Below are 8,083 nucleotides of genomic sequence, written 5' to 3' on the forward strand. Positions count from 1 at the left end.
TCCAACTAGTTTCAATAGAGTCATAGTTGTGTTGTTGTTGTCATAGCAGTCAATGGAATTTCACTCAAAAATTTAAAATAGCCAATGAGATTACTCTTAAGGTTTTTTTTTCTTCTTTTTTTTGAAATAGAAATAAAGGGAACTCTGATTTTGTTTCTAAGTAAAACAAATGAAAGCATCTTTGTATCTACGAGTTGCAGGCAAGCCTTGCAGCTAGGCAGTTGATCCATTCATTGCTAAATAGAGATCCTGCCAGCCGTTTAGGATCAAATGGTGGTGCAACTGAGATCAAACAGCATCCTTTCTTCCGTGAAATAAATTGGCCGCTAATTCGGTGCATGGTATTTAAATCTTTATCCTCTACCAAAAGACTGCAAATTTCAATTGGATTCGAGATTTTTCTGCAAGCCATTACACATTATCAGGACTTTATGTTTCCTAACAATGTCGTTGCATGCATTATATTTGTTCTTTGACTACAGACTCCTCCACCACTAGATGCGCCACTTCAGTTAATTGGAAAGGAATCAGGTACCAAGGATATTAACTGGAATGATGATGGAGTACTTGATCATCCAATGGACTTATTCTAGAGGTTTGCATCGAGCATTGACTAGATCTTAGTTTCAGACATCAGAATTCTGTTTACTTAAATTCGTCTTTCAACTTATTGGCATTGCTATGTTTTAACATCAAAACTTTAACAGCCTAAATTTTTCTTCCCGCAATGCAATCTAATCTTCTTTGTTTATTGTCTATGTTCTCCTTCCAATTCACTGATTTGACATGAGTTTTTGACTTATTTTGACGTAGGATCTTGACGTGTTATTAAACAGAACTGTGTAGGCAAAATTGATATTCAAATCATTCATCATCCAAATTATGAAGTATATGCTTTATGTAACTTGTTATATAGAGGTTAAAAACGCTATATGAGCAGAATTCGCATCAATCACGTATTCTCGAAGAGCAAATGACCCTTTTTCTTTCACATTAAGGGAGTATTAATCATTTTGCGTGCCTTTGTGTAATTTTGACCTTTCTTTTACACATGTAAATTGCAGGATTTTTTCAATCAACCATAAAGGACATGTATCTGGAACTAATTATGTGCAGTTCTAAAGAAGGGACCTTTCTGATGAAGGAATTTTATATTGTATAGAAGATGTTTTAGCCCCTCTTTTTGATATTTTGCTCTCATTTTGGCTTAAGGACCTTGTTCTTATTTAAGTTTGGAAGGCAATGAAGGCGATTTACATAGAATTTGTAGAATGGTGTGATTAGTAGGAATTAAAACCTTCCTTCAAAATTAGAATCAGTAGTTGTAGGTTTTGTTGGTACATAAACTTGGCTACTCTTGTATCATAGGGTAAAGATGTATTTGAGGCAAAATCAATAAGCTGCTCTCTTGTAAACTAATAAATCATATTTATTGTACTCTAAGCAGCTTCGACCAATTATTACTCTGCAAAATAAGTTGATAAAATCGAGCTATGATCACTTATGCAAATTTGTTTGTTTCCAGAGATGCTATTGTAGCGAGTCCGAGCCTAAAGGGCACTATTTTGAAGCCAAGGGTTGTGAAATTTAGGATCAACCAAAACGGTTTATCTCATATCCCTCAACGATTTGCAACAACGTTAACGACTCAGGTCAAACGTCGTTTGGTCTGTGGACCCCATAATTTAAAAAGAAAAAAACTATTATAAGTTGTGGACTAACCAACCATTTGCACTCTAAAATAAAAAATTTAGAGTACAAGTCGTTGGTCAGTCCACAAATTATAATAGATTTTTTTAGGGCGCACAGTCTAACGATGTTAGGCGTGGGTCGTCAAGGATGCTGCAAGTCGTAGAGGTGCATGAGATAAACCCCTTTTGGTTTATCCCAAATTCCTCAACCCCCTTTGGCCTTTTGGCTTCAAAATAGTACCCTTTAGGCTCCGGACTCTGATTGTAGTTTCATTTATAATCAACAATGTGTCAGACTAAACTAACAGAACATAGTAATGTAGGTAATTTGAGACATTATCAAAGTTGATTCAGATAATTATATCTATCATTTACTCTGGGATACATGTTTGGTTGTTTTGTATACGTGCATATGCGTACACAGACATATATAATACTTCTTCCAACCCAATTGACGTGATATGTTGAGCTAGCATTTTGATTATGAGTTTGGCAGAACTTAGTAGCTTTAGTTCAGACGTTATGTTTGTGTTTAAAGATTCAATTAATTTGTATAAATAATCTATCAAGAATCCAGTAATTTTATTCTTTTAAAAAAAAATCGAGAGCCCGTAAATTCAAATTGTAGCTCTGCCGTCTCTGACGTTCTCTATATATCTACCGACATAATAATGAGAACATGTCTAGTCCATTATATTGACTTATTTATCATAGAATTTATACATTTGAAAGATAAATTAAATAATCATATATATATATATATATATATATCACATTAAGATCTGTTATTTTATTGTCGTGTCATTTTAGTAATCTCTCCAACGTTTTCCTGTCCAAGCTGGTTAGATTGCGAAGAGAGCTTAATTTGATGTGGATGACAAGAAATAACTTAACAAGAATTATCAGTTAAACTGTGGGATAAAAAAGTATTATGTTATGGACTTACGTATAAAATAAATTAAAATTTATTTCCGACGTAAAAAAGTGAAAGTTATTATCAAAATCAAACATACAAATTAATACATTGAACAATTACTGGAAGAAATAGCAGAATAAAAATATTTTTTTTTGACCATACACTTATTTAATTCACGTAATACTAAACTACAAAATACATTTTATAACAAATTCATAAAAAAAAATTATACTTCGAATTTACTTAATTACAATTTAAAATAAGATATAGTAACTTAATTGCACTAAGGTGAACTAAAAAACCATGGTTAAATGTTTTTCAGCTTTGAGAAAATAAATTACACGTTTCAAAATTTCCATATTTGGTTCAAGAAACCTTTTCCGAGACAAAATCGGACAAGGTTAATATTTGCGAATAGTAATTTTGTTAGTTTTAGGGAACTTCCATACTGCACCTTTTCCTATACAAAGTTGGAAAAGATTAATGTGCCTATGTTAATGTATATATAATAGTGCACTTAGTTACTTTCTTTACTACTCTCTGATCACCTTTTCTTTCATCCACGTTAAAGCTTAGGGATCTTCTTGTATTGTGCAGTGTTACCATAATAGTACGTAGTTAGCTATGACGATGCTTTGTAGTTCTCAGTCAAAACAATTTGGGAGTGAGAATATTGCATGTTGTAGGAAGAGGAAGATCATCTCGACAGATGATTAACATATTGTTGATGTTAAGGAGTTCGAAAAAGATAACAAGATCCTTCGGGCAGCGATGTTGAAGAAACGCTACGCTAGTGTGATACTCAAATCTCAAAAAGTTCTTGGCAAAGCATTTGATGAAAAAGACATGAAGAATAAAACCAAGTTATGGGAGAAGCAATTCCTTGAAGAGAAAACAAAGTCGCAGCTACAAAGAGACAGAGAAGTGGCTAGGATGGCTATTGCAAGCATCAAAAGGACTGTTGATTTTGATGATCCTCTTCAAGCCAAAAGAGAATTGTTGGCCATGATCGGTAAGAAGCAATTGCTTAAAGAGAAAGTGAAGTCGCAGCGACAAAGAGATAGAGAAACGGCTAGGATGGCTATTGCAAGCATCAAAAGGACCGTTGATTTTGATGACAGTCTTCAAGCAGAAAGAGATATGTTGGCCATCATGGGCGCTCCAAGTCGTTGGTGAAAGGAGTTTACATGTTGTCTATGTATAGAATTGCTTCTTGGTTCCAATTATTACTATAATTTTTTTCCTCACGGATTTGTTACAGTACAATATCATTCTTTGCTTTTGTGAAACAAAATATCATATGTAAAAGTTTGAGTACCAAAGAGTTCTCGGTCACTTGTAGTTTACATTCCAAGCAGATATCTGGATTGATATTTGATACTAATATTATACAACAGTACGTACTATTTTAGTTTTTCCCGTTTGTTGGTGATCATGCATGAGAAGTCACTACTAAAAATTTTGTAGACAAACCAACAATTTGCACTCTAAAATAAAAAAAGTAGAGTGCAAGCAGAGGCGGAGTCAGGATTTTAGGTTTGGGGGTTCGGAATTTTAAGACAGGACAACGACCTCAAGCAAACGTATAACAACCAAGGGCGTCTCAATAAAATTAATGTCCTAAAGCTAAATTTTAAACCGAGACCTTAAATATATACTACACATACATAAAAAAATTCTAGTCTTGCATTTTTGTTTTTTTTTTTATAATTGTTGCATTTACTTCACATAGTAACATTATCATTAATGTTTATAATAGTGAGGATTAATTCAAGTTAATAAGATGTTTGTCATATGTTTTAAATACATTATCTTAGATGTTGTTGTAAAAACTTTATTTAATAATATGAAGATTTTGAGTAATTTAGTTCAAAGTTCTAAAATATTTCTCTTAAAAAGTAGATAGTTTGTTCCCTTCTTTTATTATATAAATTTTGTATTTCTTTTTACAATCTTCAGTATTGTCTAAGAAAAAATAAAATCATAAAATTCGACCATAAAAATTTTGGGGCCTCAAAAGTTTGGGGGGCTAAAGCAAAGGTTTTACTAGCTTCACCCTTGAGCCACCCCTGATAACAACCATCAAACTAACGAACAAGTTTCAGTATTTAATATATTTTAAAAATCTAATTTTGGGTTTGGCTTTGTGAAAGAAAATGATGAAAAAGAATGGTAGCAGCAAGTATTGGGAGAATTCGATTTGCTTATTGATTTGTCAATTTTATAATTTGTTTTTAAAATATAAAGTGTTAAAAGAAATTCTGTATAATATTATGTATGATAGCAATAAGGGAAAAAGTTACCCCCAAAGGAAAAGAAGTACAAGCTGCATTGGTGGGGTTTCTAACCCACATCTCTGGAAAGAGAGAGCTTCTCTAACCTCTGCATTACCACTGAACCATCCGCTTATTTGTGTGTGTGGGTTCGTAAGTAAACAATATCTACCTTTACTGTTTTTTTGTAGTAAAAATACAGGGTCTACGCAAAAGTTACTGGGTTCGGCCGAACCCCCCTTTAGTACTGTAGCTCCGCCCCTAAGTGCAAGTCGTTGGTTAATCCACAACTCATAATACATTTTTTCTAAAAATTACAGGGCCCACAGTCCAACGATGTTAGGCGTGGGTCGTTAAGGATGTTGCAAGTCATAGAGATGCATGAGATAAACCCCTCTTGGTTTATCTCGAATTCCTCAACCCCCTTTGGCCTTTTTGGCTTCAAAATATATAGTGCCCTTTAGGCTCCGGACTCCGATCGTAGTTTCATTTATAATCAATAATGTGTCAAACTAAACTAACAGGCCATAATTATGTAGCTAATTTGAGACATTATCAAAGTTGATTCAGATAATTATATCTATCATTTACTCAAGGATACATGTTTGGTTGTTGTGTATACGTGCATATGCGTACAGAGACATATATAATACTTCTTCCAACCCAATTGATGTGGTAAGTTGAGCTAGCATTCCAATTATGAGTTCGGCAGAACTTAGTGGCTTTAGTTCATCATTTTATTAATCTCTCCAACGTTTTCCTGTCCAAGCTGGTTAGACTGCGGAGAGAGCTTAATTTGATGTGGATGACAAGAAATAACTTAACAAGAATTATCAGTTAAACTGTGGGATCAAAAAAGCATTATGTTATGGACTTACCTATAAAATAAATTAAAATTTATTTCCAACGTAAAAAAGTGAAAGTTATTATCAAACATACAAATTAATACATTGAACAACTACCGAAAGAATTAGCAGAATAAAAATAAATTGTTTGTATCAGTAACTTCTTAGTATGGCAACCAGAACTCAAAAGATTTATGTAATTCCAAAAAAAAAATTAAAATTAAAAATATGTATACTTTAAATAGATTTTAAATTATAATTTTAAACAAGAAAATTAGTTAATGGTATCAAGACTCAAAAATCTATGTACTCAATCGAGAATAAAAGAGATAGTGAAATTTGACCATACACTTATTTAATTCACGTAATTATAATATTAAACTAAAATTACATTTTATAGTAAATTATACTTTGAATTTACTTAATTAAAATTTAAAATAAGATATAGTAACTTAATTGCACTGGGTGAAATAATAAAACATGGTTAAATGATTTTCAGCTTTGAGAAAATAAATTACGCGTTTCAAAAGTTTCCATATTTGGTTTAAGAAACCTTTCCGAGACAAAATTGGAGAAGGTTAATATTTACGAGTAGTAATACTGTTAGTTTTAGGAAACTTCCATAGTGCACCTTTTCCTATACAAAATCGGAAAAGATTAATGTGCGTCTGTTAATGTATATATAATAGTGCACTTAGCTAGTTTCTTTACTACTCTCATTGATCACCTTTCTTTCATCCACGTTAGAGCTTAGGGTTCTTACTTCTTGTATTGTGCAGCGTTACCATAATAGTACGTAGTTAGCTATGGCGATGCTTATTAGTTCTCAGCCAAAACAATTTCGCAGTGAGAATATTGCATGCTTTAGGAAGAGGAAGATCATCTCGCCAGATGATCAACATATTGTTGATGTTAAGGAGTTCGGAAAAGATAATATGATTCTTCGGACGGCGATGTTGAAGAAACGCTACGCTAGTGTGATACTCCAATCTCAAAAAGTTCTTGGCAAAGCGTTTGATGAAAAAGACATGAAGAATAAAACCAAGTTATGGGAGAAGCAATTCCTTGAAGAGAAAGCGAAGTCGCAGCTACAAAGAGATAGAGAAATGACTAGGATGGCTATTGCAAGCATCAAAAGGACCGTTGATTTTGATGGCTCTTCAAGCCGAACGAGAATTGTTGGCCATGATCGGTAAGAAGCAATTGGTTGAAGGGAAAGCAAAGTCACAATGACAAAGAGATAAGAGAAGCGGCTAGAATGGCTATTGCAAGCATCAAAAGGATCGTTGATTTTGATGACAGTCTTTAGGCCGAAAGAGATTTGTTGGCCATCATGGGTGCTCCAAGTCGTTGGTGAAAGGAGTTTACATGTTGTCTATGTATGGAATTGCTTCTTGGTTCCAAGTTCTCGATTATTACTGTAATATTTTTCCTTCGGGATTTGTTACAGTAAAATACCATTCTTTGCTTCTGTAAAACAAATATCATATGTGGAAGTTTGAGTATCAAAGAGTTCTCGATCACTTGTAGTTTACATTCCAAGCAGATATCTGGATTGATATGATACCAATAATATACAACAGTACTTACTATTTTAGTTTTTCCCATTTGTTGGTGATCAAGCATGAGAAGTCACTACTAAAAAATTTTGTAGAAGGGTGCGAGTAATAGGCAAACCATCCTTCAAAATTAAGAATCTTTATTTGTAGGTTTTGTTGGTATATACACTTATCTACTCTTGAATCATAGGATAAAGAGGCAAAATCAATGAGCTGCTATCTTGTGCACTAATGAATCATATTTATTGTACCGTAAGCAGCTTCACATAATTATTATTGTGCAAAATAAATTGACTGTATCGAGCTATGATTATTCAGCACTGTGAGATTTATTGATATATGCAAATATTTATTTTGTCGTGTAGCTATGCGAATTTCATTCTTTCCAGGGATGTCATGTTGAAAGGTAATTTAACATTAATATACTTATCTATTAATAGGTCTCTATTAATAGAATATTAGTCAAGCATACGTGTATACGTTGTATATATGTGAATGCGTACACGAACATATATAATACTTCCTCTGATTCATTTTATGTGACATTTGATTGAACAGAGTTCAAAAAAAGAAGAAGACATTCAAAATTTGTGGTTTAAAACACGTAGTAATAGGCATTTTTGTGACTATATATCATTTCATGAAAGGTAAATGAAATGTTTTTGCGGAAAAAAAAAAAGGTTCAGAAAGATCTTATAAAGTCAGATTCTCCAAGTTCTACAAATGATGCCTATCAGAGTATAAAAGTATACTCCCTATCCACAAACTTTTCAAATAGAAATTTATTCGACCCAACATG

The 8,083-nt window shown here is 32.9% G+C and overlaps 1 long non-coding RNA gene across 1 annotated transcript; it reads left to right on the forward strand.

Annotated features, from left to right (window-relative positions):
- The first annotated feature begins 204 nt into the window (after positions 1–204).
- LOC132645259 (uncharacterized) lies at positions 205–1,478 on the forward strand. The gene is made up of 3 exons (XR_009584057.1): positions 205–341; positions 483–595; positions 1,065–1,478. It is a non-coding gene; the product is annotated as an uncharacterized LOC132645259 (long non-coding RNA).
- The last annotated feature ends 6,605 nt before the right edge of the window (positions 1,479–8,083 follow it).

This window comes from Lycium barbarum, chromosome 6 (assembly GCF_019175385.1).
Source record: "Lycium barbarum isolate Lr01 chromosome 6, ASM1917538v2, whole genome shotgun sequence".
Lineage (NCBI taxonomy): Eukaryota > Viridiplantae > Streptophyta > Magnoliopsida > Solanales > Solanaceae > Lycium > Lycium barbarum.